The 21,654-nt window shown below is 46.8% G+C and overlaps 1 pseudogene; it reads left to right on the top strand.

Annotated features, from left to right (window-relative positions):
* LOC119359560 overlaps positions 1 to 21,654 on the top strand; it is a 33,063-nt pseudogene that overhangs the window by 7,340 nt on the left and 4,069 nt on the right.

Below are 21,654 nucleotides of genomic sequence, written 5' to 3'. Positions count from 1 at the left end.
TACTTGAACATTGAGCATCAAGATCTATAAGGATAGATCAAAACGCTTAATAGTACTTTCAAATGAGCACATTCCTCGACATGATCTTGAAGGTGTTCAAGATGGATCAGTCAAAGAAGGAGTTCTTGCCTGAGTCGTAAGGTATGAAGTTAAGACTTAAACCTCGACCATGGCAGAATAGAGAGAAAGGACGAAGGTCGTCCCCTATGCTTAAGATGTAGGCTCTACAGTATGCTATGCTGTGTACCGCACCTGAAGTGTGCCTTGCCATGAGTCAGTCAAGGGGTACAAGAGTGATCCAAGAATGGATCACAGGACAGTGGTCAAAGTTATCCTTAGTATCTAGTGGACTAAGGAATTTTCTCGATTATGGAGGTGGTAAAAGAGTTCGTCGTAAAGGGTTACGTCGATGCAAGCTTAACACCTATCCGGATAGCTCTGAGTAGAGATACCGGATACGTATAATGGAGCAACAATTTAGAATAGCTCCAAGTAGAACAGTTATTTGGAATAGCTCCAAATAGAACGTGGTAGCTACATCTAGGAGATGACATAGAGATTTGTAAAGCACACACGGATCTGAAAGGTTCAGACCCGTTGACTAAAGCCTCTCTCATAAGCAACATGATCAAACCCAGAATTCATTGAGTGCTAATCACATAGTGATGTGAACTAGATTATTGACTCTAGTAAACTCTTGGATGTTGGTCACATGGCGATGCGACCTGTGAGTGTTAATCACATGGCGATGTGAACTAGATTATTGACTCTAGTGCAAGTGGGAGACTGTTGGAAATATGCCCTAGAGGCAATAATAAATTGATTGTTATTATATTTCCTTGTTCATGATAATCGTTTATTATCCATGCTAGAATTGTATTGATAGGAAACTCAGATACATGTGTGGATACATAGACAACACCATGTCCCTAGTAAGCCTCTAGTTGACTAGCTCGTTGATCAATAGATGGTTACGGTTTCCTGACCATGGACATTGGATGTCGTTGATAACGGGATCACATCATTAGGAGAATGATGTGATGGACAAGACCCAATCCTAAGCATAGCACTAGATCGTGTAGTTCGTATGCTAAAGCTTTTCTAATGTCAAGTATCATTTCCTTAGACCATGAGATTGTGCAACTCCCGGATACCGTAGGAGTGCTTTGGGTGTGCCAAACGTCACAACGTAACTGGGTGACTATAAAGGTACACTACAGGTATCTCCGAAAGTGTCTGTTGGGTTGGCACGAATCAAGACTGGGATTTGTCACTCCGTGTAAGCGGAGAGGTATCTCTGGGCCCACTCAGTAGGACATCATCATAATGTGCACAATGTGATCAAGGACTTGATCACGGGATGATGTGTTACGGAACAAGTAAAGAGACTTGCCGGTAATGAGATTGAACAAGGTATCAGGATACCGACGATCGAATCTTGGGCAAGTATCGTACCGCTAGACAAAGGGAATTCTTTACGGGATTGATTAAGTCCTTGACATTGTGGTTCATCCGATGAGATCATCGTGGAGCATGTGGGAGCCAACATGGGTATCCAGATCCCGCTGTTGGTTATTGACCAGAGAACGTCTCGGTCATGTCTGCATGTCTCCCGAACCCGTAGGGTCTACACACTTAAGGTTCGATGACGCTAGGGTTATAAAGGAAGTTTGTATGTGGTTACCGAATGTTGTTCGGAGTCCCGGATGAGATCCCGGACGTCACGAGGAGTTCCGGAATGGTCCGGAGGTAAAGATTTATATATGGGAAGTCCTATTTTGGTCACCGGAAGAGTTTCGGGGTTTATCGGTAACGTACCGGGACCACCGGGAAGGTCCCGGGGGTCCAGCAAGTGGGGCCACCAACCCCGGAGGCTTGCGTGGGCTAAGAGTGGTGAGGGACCAGCCCCTGAGTGGGCTGGTGCGCCTCCCACAAGGCCCAAGGGGCAGCTAGGAAAAAAAGGAGGAAACCCTAGGCTTAGATGGGCCTAAGGCCCACCCTAGGGGGCGCCTCCCTCTCTTTCCCCCTTGGCTGCCCCTTGTTTCCCATCTAGGGCTGCCGCCCCCCTAGGGGTGGGAACCCTAGAGGGGGCGCACCCTCCTCCCTCTCCCCTATATATAGTGAGGCATGGGGCTGCCCATAACACGCGATCTGATCTCTGCCTCTTGGTGCAGCCCTCCCTCTCTCTTCCCCCTCTCCCGTGGTGCTTGGCGAAGCCCTGCAGGATTGCCACGCTCCTCCATCACCACCACGCCGTTGTGCTGCTGCTGGATGGAGTCTTCCTCAACCTCCCCCTCTCTCCTTGCTGGATCAAGGCGTGGGAGACATCATCGGGCTGTACGTGTGTTGAACGCGGAGGTGCCGTCCGTTCGGCACTAGGATCTCCGGTGATTTGGATCACGACGAGTACGACTCCATCAACCCCGTTCTCTTGAACGCTTCCGCTTAGCAATCTACAAGGGTATGTAGATGCACTCTCCTTCCCCTCGTTGCTAGTCTCTCCATAGATAGATCTTGGTGACACGTAGGAAAATTTTGAATTTCTGCTACGTTCCCCAACAATAAATGCCATTAAAAATATTATACTTAAATAAAATCAGTGGGAGATTATGCCCGGCAAAGAAAATATGAACACGGCTAAATTGCAATGTATTTTTTATGTTCATTTTGTATAAGGATGCTGCGTTGCAGCATGTTCTTCATAGTGAATCCGGTGCTATGGGACATTAAAACATCAATTTTTCCCGTTGCAACGCATGGGCATATGTGCTAGTATATTAATCAAGAAAGTACTTTACATAGTGTACAAGGGTGTGGTGGGGCTTTTGCCCCAATCACAGTGTACTAGGGTTCAGAGGTATAAGTAATTACAGGGGATTAAAGTAGTTTGGCTAACCATATGCAATCTCTCTGGCAAATTCAGTAATGAACCCTAGCAGCTCAGGTTTTGTCCTGTGTTGCAACATCAAGAAATCTTCTCTGAATCTTGACAACCAGGACCTGTCGGAAGGCGTCACTCCTCTGAAGATCAGGTTATTCCTCTCTGTCCAGATCGACCACGCTGCTGTGGTGAACACTTCCATGATCATGGGTTTGTTTAGCCGCTGCCATCCAGTCAAACCTATCTCCTTCTATTGCCCAGGTCAACCCAACTGAAGTCCAGCACGTATACGAGAAACTGCAGGTATAGAACAAATGTTCCAGAGTTTCTTCTTGTTGGGTTTGGTAGAGCACACAGTAGTCCGTCCTGTCTGTCGATGAGCCCATTACTTAATGTCTATGTTTGAGCATGTTCTTGGTGTTTTAATCTATCGGACAAGAGGAGCCACACAAAAACCCTTAGTTTCATTGTACACCTCGACTTCCAAATCCACCGAAAAGCCTGATCAGCTGTGACATTGTATATCTGGACGATGAATATTTGGGCCCCCCATGTGCATGCCCAAACATCTCTCTGCTCTAGGTCTATCTGACACTCAGCGGTCGCCAGCTGCAAATCCCGCGCTTCTTGTGTTGCCTGTTGAGACATTGGCAGAAAAAAGACCGCTTCTGCACTTTTTGCGATTTCATGGACAGTCATATCTTCAGATATAGCATAGGAGTGCGCTCTTGGGAATCCTTCTTGGAAGGTTACCTTGCACCATTTATCTTTCCAAAATAGTGTGCTGGAGCCATCCCCTATTTTAACCGTGGAGATTCCTCTGATGATAGGAGACAGCGACATTACTTCTCTCCACCAGAACGACCCGCATGGTCCAGTGGCGTGCGGGATTCTGTCCACATAGTACGTGTCCCAGATCAAGGTCACCCATGGCAGATCGTGTCTTTTATAGAATTTGTCTGGGAACTTGAGTAAAAGGGCTGTGTTTAATGTTTTTGTATCCAGCACACTGAGCCCCCCTTGTCTTTCGGCTTACACACCATCATCCATGAGGCCAGTGAGTTTGCTATCTCCCCATTCTCATTCTTCCATCTCCAAAGGCACAGTCTTCTGATCTTGTCCAAGTGAGCAAGAATTTTAGGCGGCAGGCGGATGGAGCACATCGCATACACCGCGATTGCAAGTGAGCACGGAGTTTACCAAGGTCGGTTTGGATCCATAAGAGGCCATGTAGATTGTTGCAGACAGTCTTCTCTCTACAGTGTCAACCAGGGGCATCAGATCGACGACTGTGGGTTTCGTGATCTCCATGGGCAGCCCCAGGTACGTGAACGGCATCGAGCCTACTGTACATCCAAAGATCGCAGCAAAGCCTGCCGCTGACGCTGCGTCTAGGTTGATCGGCACCAGAGTAGTCTTCTCGAAGTTTATCCAAAGTCCAACCGAGTTAGCGTAATCAAGCAGAATTTTCTTCATGCCTCTTGCTTGTTCTTCATATGTCTGCATCACAATTATCGTGTCATACACGTATTGTATTGCGGGGAAGTCTTTGTGTGTGCATGGGGGGTTGGGTGTCTGAGGACCCCTCGGCGAAGTGCGCCTTTGACAGCAGCTTGCAGCAGGTTGGCCGCGAGGACGAAGATCAAGGGCGATAGCGGGTCACCTTGTCGCCCCGCCCCCGGTGGCGGCATTGAAACTGACGGCCCGGTACCCCATTGAGCTGTGGGAAAAGTCCATGTGTCTCATGACCTCAATCATAGCCGGGTGTTCTATAGTATCGAAGGCCTGGGAAAAGTCCAATTTTAGAATAAACGCCTGAGATCCAGAGGCTTGACATTGGTATATATACTCGAACGCCCAAGCCAAGCAGGTCCTGTATCATTCTCCCTTTCAAAAATCCGTATTGGTTCCTGTGAATGATTTTTAGAATCCATTTCTGTAACCGATCCGCAAGCAGTTTGGTTATTAGCTAAAGACAACAGTTTAGCAGTGTGATGGGGCGAAAATCTTTTGCTCTCTGGGGCGAGTGGATCTTCAGAATGAGAATGATGAACCCGGTGTTTATGCTTTCAAGATTGAGTTCTTCTGCGCGGAGATCATGACAAAGCTGATAAAATTCAGGTTTGATTATATGCTAGCATGATTTGGTAAAGTGACCCTAAACCCATCCGGCCCTGGAGCTCTGTCGGCCGGCATGGTTCCAACTGTTAGAGTTATATTGATGATGGCCTTTGGCCTTTTGTATTCTTGCCTTTTGGCATCCTCATGTACATTATATATATGGTGGCTTTGGCCTCCTAGTAATACAAGTTGCATATTTTCTGACATGGTATTAGAGCTTAGGTCAAATTTTTCCGCATGTGCAACTCGTGCTTGATCCTTCTATCGCGTCGCCGTCGTCCTCTTGCCCGATGTGGCCGCTCCCTCATCTCCGCTGCTGCCATTTCTTTCCATCAGATTGTTGTTGTCTCCACTCTAGAGCGTGGCTGAACGCCGCTCCCGTGCATCTTGCACCTTTCGGCTCCTCCAACTGGTTCACGCCGGCCTGGCCGCCACGGAGGAGGTTCTCCACCGCCGCCGGTGAACTTCAGGCTATCGCCCGACGCTCCTCCGGCTGCCGCCCGCAGCCCATCGGGCGTTGCTCCTCCGGCCTCGTCTTCCCGTCGCCGCCCGACTGCTCCTCCGGCCCCGTCTGCCCGTCACCGTCCGGCTCCGGCCGAGTCTGCCCGTCGCTGCCGGCCGCCCGTTTGGCCCCGGTCTCTCCGCACAGTTGGCCTCCGCGTGCGCTCGCGTGGTCGTGTGCGTGTGTGAAACTGCCGCACTTTCAGTTCCCGTTCAGATCAGATCGATTCCTGTGATTTCGCAGGCGCTGGTTGCTTGGGCTCCTGGTGGGCCGCTGTGAGTGGTTTGCCAATTCTTTCGGCTCTTGGCTCTCCTGCTGACTTCTAAAAAGAGAGAGAGAGACAAAAAAGAAAGAAAAAAAAAGAAAGAAAGAGTGCAATGTTTTCATCTGGTACACCTCTCCCTCACCGCTCGATGTTTTTTGGCGGTGTTCCATATATTGATCCCGTCTCGCACATGAGCCGTTCCTCGGTGCTTGGTGCTCGCCCACTTGGAGGTGATGGCTGTCGCTCTACTTCGACACCTATTGCGACATCCATCGGTGCTGCTAGTCGCTCTACATCGACTCCTATTGCGGCTTGTGCGCACGACGGTGACCGCTCTATGTCGACTCCCCATGTGGCTCTATGTCGACTCTACCTTCGGCTTCCACGGGTGGTGGCGACTGTTCATCATCGGCAGATGCTTCTACCTCGACCTCTTCTGTCCTGTCCCTGTCTGCATGTGAGATTGCATAGCTGCGATGCCTGCTTGATGCTTGGGATTCTTCGCCGACAGTTTCTGCAAGTTCCGTGGCTGACTCTTCCGTCATTGAGAAACCACTTCCTACTCATTCAGGTACATCCCCATGGATTCTTGATATTGGAGCGTATTTTCATATGACTTATGATTCTTCAACTTTGACCTCCGTTCGACCTGTCGAGTCTCCTGTTCGTGTTCTTATGGCTGATGGCACTCCCCTTCCTGTAGCTAGTCGAGGCACTCTTAGCACTTCTTCATTTCATGTTCCCTCTGTTTCTCATGTTCCTCGACTTACCATGCAGCTCATATCTGGTGGTCAGATTGTTGACTCTAGTTGTAGGGTCATTCTAGACTTTGATTCATGTTCTGTTCAGGATCGTCGCACGGGCGCTCTACTTGGTGCTGGCCCTCGATGTTCTGATGGTCTCTGGGAGCTTGACTAGCTTCGTCTTCCCTCCGCTGCCACCTCTGCCAGTCTCGCAACCCCTGTTGTTGCATCTACCAGCTCTTTTCAGCAGTGGCATCATCGTCTTGGCCATTTATGTGGTTCTCGTCTCTCGTCTCTGGTTCATCATGGTGTTCTGGGGTCTGTCTCTGGTAACGCTTCGTTGGATTGTATGAGTTGTCGGCTTGGTAAGCAGATTCAGCTACCCTATCCTCACAGTGAGTCAGTGTCCGAGCGTCCTTTTGATCTCGTTCACTCTGATGTTTGGGGTCCGACTCCCTTCGCTTCGAAAGGGGGCATCTTCGAAAGGGGGTCATCTCTACTATATTATCTTTATAGATGACTTTTCTCGGTACACTTGGATCTATTTCATGTCTTCTCGTAGTGAGGTCTTATCTATATACAAAAAATTTGTTGCCATGGTTCATACCCAGTTTTCCACTCCTTTTCGTGTTTTTCATGCAGATTCAGCTGGTGAGTATATCTCCCATGCGCTGCGAGGATTTCTTGCTGAGCAGGGTACTCTTGCTCAGTTCTCTTGTCCTGGTGCTCATGCTCAGAATGGCGTGGCTGAGCGCAAGCATCGTCACCTTCTTGAGACGGCGCGTGCGATGATGATCGCCGCCTCTCTTCCTCCTCACTTTTGGGCTGAGGCTGTTACTACTTCCACCCATCTCATCAACATTCAGCCATCTGCTACTCTACAAAGTGGTATTCCTCTCGAGCGTCTTTCTGGTCGTTCTCCTGATTATTCGGTGCTCCGTTTGTTCGGTTGTGTCTGCTACGTTTTGCTTGCCCCCTCGTGAACGCACCAAACTGACTGCTCAGTCTGTTGAGTGTGTCTTTCTTGGATATAGTGATGAGCATAAGGGCTATCGGTGTTGGGATCCTGTCGGTCGCCGGATGCGTATTTCCCGAGATGTGACCTTTGATGAATCTCGCCCCTTCTACCCGCGTCCATCCTGCTCGTCTTTTTCTATGGAGGACATCTCTTTTCTTACTTTTCCAGATACACCTCTCTCTGTGCCCAGTATTCCTACTCCTCATCTTGTTGTTGCAGATCCGACGCCGTCCTCTCCTACGGTTTCTTCTACTCACTCGTCGCATGATTCTCCATCTTCATCGCCGATAGCTTCCCCTTCTCCACCTTCATCGCCGATAGCTTCCCCTTCTCCACCTTCATCACCAATACATTCCTCGTCTCCACCTCCAGTGATTCCACCTCTTCCGTCCTTTCCTTTCCATTATACTTGTCGTTCACGTGTTGTGAATGAGTCTACCGATGTGCCCTCTACTTCTGGTGTGTTGTCTCCCTCCTCTCATCAGACTTATGGTCTTCGTTCTCGGCCTTGTCCGCCCCCTGACCGATATTCCCCTTCTCGTTATGGTCTTTCGGCCGTTCTTGAGCCGACTTCTTATCGAGATGCTATTGTTCATCCTGAATGGCAGTTCGCGATGGCAGAGGAGATTGCTGCCCTTGAGCACAACGGCACATGGGACCTGGTTTCTCTCCCCCCCCCCGTGTTCGTCCCATCACTTGTAAGTGGGTCTATAAGATTAAGACTCGCTCTGATGGTTCTCTTGAGCGTTATAAAGCTCGTCTTGTGGCTCGTGGCTTTCAGCAGGAGCATGGTCCTCATTATGATGAGACTTTTGCTCCTGTGGCCCATATGACCACTGTCCGCACACTTCTCGCCGTGGCCTCTGTTCGCCACTGGTCTGTGTCTCAGCTTGATGTTAAGAATGCCTTTCTTAATGGTGAGTTGCGTGAGGAAGTTTATATGCAGCCACCACCTAGGTATTCAGTTCCCGATGGCATGGTTTGCCGTCTTCGTCGCTCTCTATATGGCCTTAAGCAAGCACCCCGCGCTTGGTTTGAGCGTTTTGCCTCTATGGTCACTTCAGCTGGTTTTTCGCCCAGTGCTCATGATCCAGCGTTGTTTGTCCATGTTTCTGCTCGTGGTCGCACTCTTCTTCTTCTATATGTTGATGACATGATCATCACTAGCGATGATTCTGAGTACATTTCCTTTGTCAAGGCCCGTCTTAGTGAGTAGTTTCTTATGTCTGATCTTGGTCCCCTTCGTTACTTTCTTGGGATTGAGGTTTCCTCCTCCTCTGATGGCTTTTCTATTTCCCAAAAAAATTATATCCAGGATCTTCTTGCTCGTGCATCTCTTAGTGACGAGCGCACTGCTGAGACTCCTATGGAGCTCAATGTTAACCTTCGTGCTTCTGATGGTGAGCTCTTGTCTGATCCGACGCGTTATCGTCATCTTGTTGGGAGTCTTGTCTATCTTGTTGTCACTCGTCCGGATATCTCCTATCCTGTCCATATTCTGAGCCAGTTTGTTTCCGCTCCCACTTCAGTTCACTATAGTCACCTTCTTCGTGTTCTACGATATCTTCGTGGCACGATCTCTCATCGTCTCTTTTTTCCTCGTTCCAGCTCTTTACAACTCCAGGCCTATTCAGATGCTACGTGGGCCAGTGATCCTTCGGATCGCCGTTCACTTTCTGCTTACTGTGTCTTTCTTGGTGGTTTTCTCATTGCCTGGAAGACGAAGAAATAGACTGTAGTTTCTCGTTCGAGTGCAGAGGCCGAGTTTAGAGCTATGGCTCTTCTGACGGCAGAGGTAACTTGGTTACGATGGCTACTGGAGGATTTTGGTGTTTCTGTTACTACACCTACCACCCTCTTGTCCGACAATACATGTGCTATCAGTATTGCGCGGGACCCTGTGAAGCATGAACTTACCAAGCATATTGGTGTTGATGCTTATTATGTGCGCGCTGCTGTGCAGGATCTTGTTGTTGCTCTTCAGTATGTGCCTTCCGAGTTACAGCTAGCAGACTTCTTCATGAAGGCACAGACTAGAGCACAACATAGATTTCACCTCTCCAAACTCAGTGTTGTCGAGCCACCATGAGTTTGAGGGGGGGTGTTAGAGTTGTATTGATGATGGCCTTTGGCCTTTTGTATTCTTGCCTTTTGGCATCCTCATGCACATTATATATATGGTGGCTTTAGCCTCCTAGTAATACAAGTTGCATATTTCCTGACACCAACCACCTCATCAATTTCCGCCTCAGTGAATGGGACATAAAGTTCTTCCAGTCCATCAATCTTGGTAATGATAGAGCCTGGGTCGAATTTCTGATTTGGAGGCGAAGATTCCCCCAATCTTTCTTTAAACACATTGAGCAGTATCCCTTCTTTGCCTGTGTGGTTCTCAACTTCAGTGCCATCGGGTAATTTCAGCATGGTGATGAAGTTATTTCGGTATCGCTCTATGGCCATCCGGTGGAATTTTTCGTAGTTTCCTCTCCAAAACGAATAACCCTGACAGTGCATCCTTTTTCTCCAGTGTTGGTTCTGAATGTTCAGAGGCTGCAGTAGGTGAGTTTTTAGAATTCGCCCGAAGTTCGATTCTGGGGTTGTGAGTGTTCTCAGGTTTTCAATTTCATCTAGCTCAATAACGGCCCATTCAGTGTTTTGGATCGGCACTTTGAGATGTGAGAGGCCTTTACTCACTTCTTAAGGGCGTACCTTAGTCTTCTCATTTTCTGGCAAATCCTGGCTGCACTATTATGCAAATAACTTGGTTTGGACCAAGAAGTATTCACCACCTCAAAGAAGCCTCTGTGCTACATCCAGTAAGATTCTAACCTAAAATTTTTGGTCGCGGGGATCGATGATCCTATACTGACCAAACAAGGCATGTGGTCGGGGATTGGTTTGGCCATGGCAGTAACCTTGGTATTAGGATATACTGAAGTCCAATTGTTAGACGTGAAGAACCAGTTGAGTTGGTGTAACACCCTCGATGCGACTATATCTCTCACGTGTCGAGGCACGACTTAGAGGCATAATCGCATTGAAGGCATATGTCGCAAGTGAGGTAATCTTCACACAACCCATGTAATATAATAAGGAAAAGGATACATAGTTGGCTTACAATCGCCACTTCACACAATTACATGAATAAAGCATTACATCAACCAAATACACTCATGGTCCGGCTATGGAACCAAAATAAAAGAAGAACCCCAAATGCGACAAAGGTCCCCGATCGACCCCAACTGGGCTCCACTACTGATCAACTAGAACGAAACAACACAAAGGACAAGATCTTCATCCAGCTCCTCCTGAGCTTGGTTGCGTCATCTGCACGGACTCACCGGCACCTGCAATCTGGTTTTGGAAGTATCTGTGAGCCACAGGGACTCAGCAATCTCGCACCCACGCGATCAAGACTATTTAAGCTTATGGGTAAGGTAAAGGTATGAGGTGGAGCTGCAGCAAGCGACTAGCATATATGGTGGCTAACATACGCAAATGAGAGCGAGAAGAGAAGGCAAAGCACGGTCGATAAAAGTATGACCAAGAAGTGATCCTAGACTACCTACGTCAAGCATAACTCCAACAACCGTGTTCACTTCCCGGACTCCGCCGGAAAGAGACCATCACGGTTACACACGCGGTTGATTCATTTTAATTAAGGTTAACTTCAGGTTTTCTACAACCGGACGTTAACAAATCCCCATCTGCCCATAACCGCGGGCACGGCTTTCGAAAGTTCAAATCCCTGCAGGGGTGTCCCAACTTAGCCCATCACAAGCTCTCACGGTCAACGAAGGAATAGACCTCCACCTGAGACGTTCCGGTCAGATTCGGTATCCCAGTACAACAAGACATTTCGACAGGGTAAAACTAAACCAGTAACACCGCCTGAATGTGCCGACAAATCCCGATAGGAGCTGCACATATCTCTTTCTCAGGGCACACTCAGATGAGCTCTCCATACAACTAAAACCAAACCTCGAGTTTCCCCGAGGGGGCGCTGCACAGGACTCTAGTTCGGACCAACACTCAGAGGAGCACTGGCCCGGGGGGGGCTAAAATAAAGATGACCCTTGAGTCTGCAGAACCCAAGGGAAAGAGAAGGCTAGGAGGCAAATGGTAAAACCAATGTTGGGCATTGCTGGAGAAGCTTTACTTAAGGCGAACTGTCAAGGGGTTCCCATTATAGCCCAATCGCGTAAGGGACGCAAAATCCGGGAACATAACACCGATATGAAGGAAACTAGGGCGGCAAGAGTGGAACAAAACACCAGGCATAAGGCCGAGCCTTCCACCCTTTACCAAGTATATAGATGCATTAATTAAATACGATATATAGTGATATCCCAACAAGTAAACAATGTTCCAATAAGGAACGATCTCCATGTTCCAACAAGGAACAAACTTCAATCTTCACCTGCAACTAACAACGCTATAAGAGGGGCTGAGCAAAGCGGTAAGATAGCCAATCAACGGTTTGCTAGTACATGGTGGGTTAGAGGTTGAACATGGCAATTTGGGAGGCTGGCAAGCAAGTGGTAGGCATCGCAGCATTGGCATAGCAAAAGAGCGAGCAAACTAGCATAGCAAAGATAGTAGTGATTTCGAGGGTATGATCATCTTGCCTGAAATCCCGCAAGGAAGAAGAACGAGTCCATGAAGAAGACAACGGACGTAGTCGAACGGATGCTCACAAACTCGACGTTACCGGATCCAACCCGAAGAAGCAAACACCGGAAAAGAAGCACACAACATAGTAAACAACCAACACATGAACATGGTATGATATGCGAGATGCGGGATGCGATGCGGGATGCAAAATGCAAGATATGACAGGAAATGCATGAACCTAGCCTCAACTTGGAAAACCAAGTGTGCCACTGGATAGAGGGGATGAAATCACTTGAAAACGATATAAAGATCATAGGAATCGGAGCTACGGTTTGGAAATGGCAAGCGTTTTACGAAACGAACCGATCTGCGATTTACAGCAAGTAGGCACCTAAATGCAACGAAATGAACATTCTACAGCCATCAAACATGACAACAAAAGATATGGCAGGGATGTACACAAGATGCTTAACAAAACACTAGCACTGAGTCATAGCCAAATTCATCCATTAAGGGGTTCAAACAAGCATGGCAAAACTGAATAAGCAAAACAGATTTCAGACTTAGTGAAATTAACACTAGTCTGAAATTTCAGACCACGATGCTCTCTTCGGAGCAGCAAAACAACATGAAACATAACCTGAACATGACAAGTAAGAACATGGCATGGAGCTACTCAACAAGCTTAACAAAACACCCAAAGTGACCTGGGGCCAAAAGGGTTCACAAAATACTCTAACGAGCACACGAACATAGATGAAACACAATCAGGTTTCAGACTTAGTGGAAACTGAGACATGCTGAAATTTAACTCACGAAGGCATGTAAACGAGATCGATGCACTCACTACGGTGCAAGTCATGGCAAGGCAAGCATATATCCATAGAGAAGGCACAAAAATCTAGCTAGACATGGCAAGAACAATGGCATAGCATGCATGGATCACTAACAATAGCACCGGCAAAATCGCAAAAGAGTTCACGATCTGCCCAAATTAACAACGATGCAAAAGTAGAGCTCGATTGAATCAACCTAGGGTGCTCCAACATAACAAGTAAAGACACGGATGGATTGAGCACAACATAAATATCAAAACTCCCTTACTGATCATCCTCAAAAGAGGCATGGATCACTAGGAAACAAGCTGGACACATGGCATCATGAACTAAAATATCCCAGACTTAGTGAAAATCACAAGTCCCTGAAATCAGCAATCTCAGGTACCCCTATTTGCAAGCTTGCACAAGACACCACACACATCCTAAAAATGCATGGGTGGCACCTCTGGAAATAAGACAACATGCTTAACAATTCATCCCAAAGGGGTACAGGCATATCATGCACACAACAATCATGGCAAAAATGACAAAAGTCAATGATGAGCTAACGGATCTGCAATTTAACTCACGATGCCTCCTTCTAACAGCATTTTTGGCATCAAGATGAACTCAAATGCAAATGATGCAATGGGATGAAATGATTTACTCGTCGAGACGAAGATTTTGATATATTATATGTCCAAAACGGAGCCACAGATGCAAAGTTATGAGCAGTCAAAGTAGGCACGAAAATTAGGGTTAGGGGGAGAGAAGTCAACCGAATCCAAAACTGGATCTGGATCTGGCGGCACGGATCCCGAGGTGGCGCCGGAGTTCACTGTTCGCCGGAGAGGAAAGGGACGCCGGGCTCCGAGGAGGTCGCCGGAGAGGGGGCCGGGCGTGGAGGAGGCGGTGGCCGGCGACGAGACGGCGAGGGGCGGCGCGGCCGGGGTCGCCGTGGCCGCGGGCGCCCGACGCGAAGGGCGGCGGGGCGCGGCTCGCGCGCCGGCAAGATGCGGCGGCCGCCGGCCGGCGAAGGTGGCCGCGGACGGTGCTGGAGAGGGAGGAAGACAGGCGGCGGCGGCGATGCGAGATGGGCTCGCGGGGGCTCCCCGTGGGCCTGGCGGGCCCAGCGGCGGCGATGTGGGTGCGGCCCACGTGGCGGCGCGTGAGTGGGTGCGGCGGCGGGGCGGACAACGTCCGGCGTGGGCGGACACGTCCGGCCCGGCGCGGGGGAAGACGGATCTGTTTCTTTTTTTTAGGGTTTGGAGGAGGAAGACGAGATCCGAAATGGAGGTGGGTATAAATAGGCATAAGTGGAGCTAGGAGAGTCCAAATGAGGTGCGGTTTTTGGTCACGCGATCGTGATCGAACGACCGAGACGATGGAGCAGAGTTTGGTGGGTTTTGGGCCAAATTGGAGGGGTGTTGGGCTGCAACACACACGAGGCCTTTTCGGTCCCTCGGTTAACCGTTGGAGCATCAAACGAAGTCCAAATGATACGAAACTTGACAGGCGGTCTACCGGTAGTAAACCAAGGCCGCATGACAAGTCTCGGTCCAATCCGGAAATGTTTAACCCCCACACACAAGAGGAAGGTAGAAATGACCACCGGAGGAGAACGGATCGCCGGAATGCAAAACGGACAACGGGTAAAATGCTCGGATGCAAGAGACGAACACGTATGCAAATGAAATGTGCATGATGACATGATATGCAATGCATGACACGCAAGCAATGACAACGCAACAACAACAACGAATAACTGCACGACACCTGGCACATCGGTCTCGGGGCGTTACAACACTCCACCACTACGAGAGGATCTCGTCCCGAGATCTAGAATGGCACCGGAGGGACAACGAAAGATAAAGAGAAGAGGTAAAATTAAGTTGCTTCTTGACAAACGAGTGAAACCAAATAACCTAGAAGAGGATAAGCCACCTCGAGAAAAGAAAACAATGGAGATAAACGAAGTTGAAAGCACTTCGTTAGAAAAGAGGAACACAACACTCCGGCTAAAATGGATAGGCATGAAAAGAACATGATCTTTGACAAAACGAGATGATGGGTTGAAAAGATGAACATCACAATGCCTCCGGAACAAAAGAATAGAAGATAGATAATTGAAATAAGAGAATTGAGAATAAAATGCCAATTTCTACCACAAAAGAGTTTGGAAAGGCATCTTTAGGAGAGGGGTTGAACGGAGTTGTTGGAAAAACCACCAACAAAAAGAATAAGGTTGATATGGTCTTATGGAATACATCTCAAATTATGAGGTGACAACCTGCCACTCACGGGAAAAGAATTGGATTGATAGGAACAAGGAGACAAGAAGGCTATATCACCGGGAGGATAAAAGAAGAACTTGGGTCATGTATAAGCACAATAACAACAACCATCCTTAGGGAAGGCTTAAGGTGAAATATAACCCAAGATAACTCCAATGACAAGATTGATGGATTTAAAATACCTCATTCTTAATAACATGTAAAACAAGAACTCAAATTATCAAGAATGACACAATACCACCTCCGGTAATATGGTAGAAAGAATTTGCACTCCGGATTGCAAGATGAAGAATACTTGAGCTCCTTAGAAAAAGAATCTCGATGAACACTTCGAGAAGGAATTAAATCCTTGATGAACCATCATGTATAACCTCCAAGAAGAAACTCCAGTAACCAAAGAATAAAAGAGAGAGATATTGAAGACACAAGGTGAATCCTTGCAATGATTTAGATGGATCTCCGTGATGATATAATTGAGAGAACTTGGAACTCCGGAAAAGAAAAGATGAAACAAGTGAAAACAAGAATGAGTATGATGAGCCACTCCGGAAAAAACGGGAATAGAATAAACTCGATGAAACAAGAATAAGATTTACATTATGCGTATCCTTCACCAATTAAAATTGATGACAAGCAATGGATTTGGCATATTACTTATTCTCGTGGAAAGGATTAAAGAGAGATATCGATAACTTGAGAAGGTCTTCAACAAACCACCGGTAGGATTAGGAAGCAATGAATAAATTGATATGATAAATGAAGGAAGAAGAATCTTGAGCGAACCACCGTAAGAATTGAAAAAGAACGATTAAAATATGAAGAAACACCGGGAAGAATTAAGCAAATGAACGAAGGCGCTTGAGAGAATTTAGATACATGAGAGCGAAGAGATCACGAGCTGATTAGAGATCACTTGATTTACCGGGAAAATTTGGAGAATGATAACTGAAAGCTGAGAATAAATAATATTTGAAAAGATGGATTCCGGATAAGAAATTGAGAAGACTCTTGAATTTCTCCGGATAAGTGAAAAGAATATCTCACAATCGCAAATTATTATGAGAGGATGGCAACAAGACAGAATCACGAATCTTGAAGAGAATGGAACAAGATTAAAAAGAAACTCTTCTTCGGTCTTCAAATGACAATGAGAAACACCACCAAGAATTATTTAGACACTCCGGAACGAAGAATGAAAAAGGTTGAGCCAACGATGAAAAGAATTTAACCGATCTTGGAGAAAGGCACTTGACTGAAGAAAATCGTTCTTACGTCAAACTTCGAAAAGAATTTGAGAATATCTCCGGGAAAATAAGAAGAGTCAGGTAAGATCCTGGGAAAAGACCTGTGGGTTAGGGCCCACTGAAAAGATACACCGTAGAACGATTAGAAAGCGAGATTGCACAGGTTGAAATTAAATGGCTTGAAAGAGATAACATCCTCGAAATAGCTTGAATGAAAGAAGAGTGGATACACGAATCTTTGAGATATCTTGAGCACTCCGGAACAAATGAATAGCGAAGAGTGGATGATTATGAGGTGCACCGGTATGTTAAAAAACTTCTGAAATGAGGAAAAGATATGATCAACACCAAAAGCTTGAATTGGTTCCATCGGAGAAGAAAAGGAATGAGGAATGACAAACTAGTAGAACATCTTCTTGAGAACCATCGGGTTAGAATATAGACGGAAAAGAATGGAGAGGCTTCCCATCAATAAAATGGATACTTGAATAAGAAATCCGGTTCCTCGAAGAAACAAGGGTGGGAGGGAGGGAAAAACAAAGGCAGCTTGGGAAGAATGAAACAAACACCGTTGAGAAGAAGTGATAATTGATCTTGCGGGAGTTGAAATGATCGGAATCACTAGAAGAGAAAACACGCCGGTTGAAAAAGGATTAACATGACAATCTCGATTATCATGAAGGATTAGTATTCGCATAGGAATATGAGAACACCACTTGAGGATGGTATGGAATCAACATTTGACTTCGAAGCAACTCGAATACGACAACTCAAAACAAAAACAAAGGATTGGCTTGTAGAATAAGCCGGAACAAACATATGATAGAGATTTCGTCCGAAGTTTTCGTGGTGGAACCTACACGGGCTCAATCGTACAGCACCATCATGTACAAGGCAGTGCACATGACATACGAAGCGTCCCCGGGTCAGCATAGCCAAGGACTCTTTAAGACGCAACAAGACCACTGTAAAATCGACCGTGAATAGGCGAACCACTAGACGTCGAACCCCAATTTCATATCATACATCTGTCGGAAAATATATCCTAAGAGCTACTTGAATTCCCACCTATGAAACTCCCGAAACTTCCTGGTTATGCAATCAGGTGTTTAGGATACAGGGGAAGCATAATATCTCACCAAAACTAGCAAATCCTACATCCAGCTGTATCCATCCTTCAACACATAACCAAGAAACCTTCGGAAACCATCTATCTCAACCTTCGAAAAGCATCCTTTATACAAGTTATGGCGATACTCCCGAACTCCCGCCCCAGTACTGGGTGGCGTCGAGGTTATCTCACCAACGAACTGCATAAAGGAGATTTTCGATGTCGCGCACATATCTCAAGTATTCCAGAATTGCAACGATAAAATTATGATGACAACACCTCAGAGCTCAACTCCCCGGGACACTTCCACTAAACCCCTGACAGGAGGCACCAAGACAGTATTCTCATCATAAGCCATCGGAACAAATCCAAGATACTCGCGTGATCCTAAATTTTTTTTTGTGAAATTTGAGAAGAGAAGAGTCAAAACTCTACGTCAGGATGCCTTACCAGAGCGATGAGGAGACTGGGAAGTAAAAAGAATTCCTAAGCTCTCCGATATATAATTCCTAAGGACTCAAAACATTTTTCTAGACACAACTCGGCTCCTAAAAACGATCAAGCAATGGGGGCTCCTAAGGTCGGGGAAGGCTCTGATACCAACTTGTAACACCCTCGATGCGACTATATCTCCCACGTGTCGAGGCATGACTTAGAGGCATAATCGCATTGAAGGCATATGTCGCAAGTGAGGTAATCTTCACACAACCCATGTAATATAATAAGGAAAAGGATACATAGTTGGCTTACAATCGCCACTTCACACAATTACATGAATAAAGCATTACATCAACCAAATACACTCATGGTCTGGCTACGGAACCAAAATAAAAGAAGAACCCCAAATGCGACAAAGGTCCCCGATCGACCCCAACTGGGCTCCACTATTGATCAACTAGAACGAAACAACACAAAGGACAAGATCTTCATCGAGCTCCTCCTGAGCTTGGTTGCGTCATCTGCACGGACTCATCGGCACCTGCAATCTGGTTTTGGAAGTATCTGTGAGCCACAGGGACTCAGCAATCTCGCGCCCTCGCGATCAAGACTATTTAAGCTTATGGGTAAGGTAAAGGTATGAGGTGGAGCTGCAGCAAGCGACTAGCATATATGGTGGCTAACATACGCAAATGAGAGCGAGAAGAGAAGGCAAAGCACGGTCGATAAAAGTATGATCAAGAAGTGATCCTAGACTACCTACGTCAAGCATAACTCCAACAACCGTGTTCACTTCCCGGACTCCGCCGGAAAGAGACCAACATGGTTACACATGCGGTTGATTCATTTTAATTAAGGTTAACTTCAGGTTTTCTACAACCGGACGTTAACAAATCCCCATCTGCCCATAACCGCGGGCACGGCTTTCGAAAGTTCAAATCCCTGCAGGGGTGTCCCAACTTAGCCCATCACAAGCTCTCACGGTCAACGAAGGAATAGACCTCCACCTGAGACGTTCCGATCAGACTCGGTATCCCAGTATAACAAGACATTTCGATAGGGTAAAATTAACCAGCAACAACGCCCGAATGTGCCGACAAATCCCGATAGGAGCTGCACATATCTCTTTCTCAGGGCACACTCAGATGAGCTCTCCATACAACTAAAACCAAACCTCGAGTTTCCCCGAGGGGGCGCTGCACAGGACTCTAGTTCGGACCAACACTCATAGGAGCACTGGCCCGGGGGGGCTAAAATAAAGATGACCCTTGAGTCTGCAGAACCCAAGGGAAAGAAAAGGTTAGGAGGCAAATGGTAAAACCAATGTTGGGCATTGCTGGAGAAGCTTTACTTAAGGCGAACTATCAAGGGGTACCCATTATAGCCCAACCGCGTAAGGGACGCAAAATCCGGGAACATAACACCGATATGACGGAAACTAGGGCGGCAAGAGTGGAACAAAACACCAGGCATAAGGCCGAGCCTTCCACCCTTTACCAAGTATATAGATGCATTAATTAAATACGATATATAGTGATATCCCAACAAGTAAACAATGTTTCAATAAGGAACGATCTCCATGTTCCAACAAGGAACAAACTTCAATCTTCACCTGCAACTAACAACGCTATAAGAGGGGCTGAGCAAAGCGGTAAGATAGCCAATCAACGGTTTGCTAGGACATGGTGGGTTAGAGGTTGAACATGGCAATTTGGGAGGCTGACAAGCAAGTGGTAGGCATCGTAGCATTGGCATAGCAAAAGAGCGAGCAAACTAGCATAGCAAAGATAGTAGTGATTTCGAGGGTATGATCATCTTGCCTGAAATCCCGCAAGGAAGAAGAACGAGTCCATGAAGAAGACAACGGACGTAGTCGAACGGATCCTCACAAACTCGACGTTACCAGATCCAACCCGAAGAAGCAAACACCGGAAAAGAAGCACACAACATAGTAAACAACCAACACATGAACATGGTATGATATGCGAGATGCGGGATGCGATACGGGATGCAAAATGCAAGATATGACAGGAAATGCATGAACCTAGCCTCAACTTGGAAAACCAAGTGTGCCACTGGATAGAGGGGATGAAATCACTTGAAAACGATATAAAGATCATAGGAATCGGAGCTACGGTTTGGAAATGGCAAGCGTTTTACGAAACGAACCGATCTGCGATTTACATCAAGTAGGCACCTAAATGCAACGAAATGAACATTCTACAGCCACCAAACATGACAACAAAAGAAATGGCAGGGATGTACACAAGATGCTTAACAAATCACTAGCACTGAGTCATAGCCAAATTCATCCATTAAGGGGTTCAAACAAGCATGGCAAAACTGAATAAGCAAAACAGATTTCAGACTTAGTGAAATTAACACTAGTCTGAAATTTCAGACCACGATGCTCTCTTCGGAGCAGCAAAACAACATGAAACATAACCTGAACATGACAAGTAAGAACATGGCATGGAGCTACTCAACAAGCTTAACAAAACATCCAAAGTGACCTGGGGCCAAAAGGGTTCACAAAATACTCTAACGAGCACACGAACATAGATGAAACACAATCAGGTTTCGGACTTAGTGGAAACTGAGACATGCTGAAATTTAACTCACGAAGGCATGTGAACGAGCTTGATGCACTCACTACGGTGCAAGTCATGGCAAGTCAAGCATATATCCATAGAGAAGGCACAAAAAGCTAGCTAGACATGGCAAGAACAATGTCATAGCATGCATGGATCACTAACAATAGCACCGGCAAAATCGCAAAAGAGTTCACGATCTGCCCAAATTAACAACGATGCAAAAGTAGAGCTCGATTGAATCAACCTAGGGTGCTCCAACATAACAAGTAAAGACACGGATGGATAGAGCACAACATAAATATCAAAACTCCCTTACTGATCATCCTCAAAAGAGGCACGGATCACTAGGAAACAAGCTGGACACATGGCATCATGAACTAAAATATCCCAGACTTAGTGAAAATCACTAAGTCCCTGAAATCAGCAATCTCAGGTACCCCTCTTTGCAAGCTTGCACAAGACACCACACACATCTTAAAAATGCATGGGTGGCACCTCTGGAAAGAAGACAACATGCTTAACAATTCATCCCAAAGGGGTACACGCATATCATGCACACAACAATCATGGCAAAAATGACAAAAGTCAATGATGAGCTAACGGATCTGCAATTTAACTCACGATGCCTCCTTCTAACAGCATTTTGGGCATCAAGATGAACTCAAATGCAAATGATGCAATGGAATGAAATGATGTACTCGTCGAGACGAAGATTTTGATATATTATATGTCCAAAACGGAGCCACAGCAAAGTTATGAGCAGTCAAAGTAGGCACGAAAATTAGGGTTAGGGGGAGAGAAGTCAACCGAATCCAAAACTGGATCTGGATCTGGCGGCACGGATCCCGAGGTGGCGCCGGAGTTCACTGTTCGCCAGAGAGGAAAGGGACGCCGGGCTCCGGGGAGGTCGCCGGAGAGGGGGCCGAGCGTGGAGGAGGCGGTGGCCGGCGACGAGACGGCGAGGGGCGGCGCGGCCGGGGTTGCCGTGGCCGCGGGCGCCCGACGCGAAGG

Source organism: Triticum dicoccoides, chromosome 2A (genome assembly GCF_002162155.2).
Source record: "Triticum dicoccoides isolate Atlit2015 ecotype Zavitan chromosome 2A, WEW_v2.0, whole genome shotgun sequence".
NCBI classification, from domain to species: domain Eukaryota; kingdom Viridiplantae; phylum Streptophyta; class Magnoliopsida; order Poales; family Poaceae; genus Triticum; species Triticum dicoccoides.
This window is presented reverse-complemented; position numbering and strand designations above follow the sequence as displayed.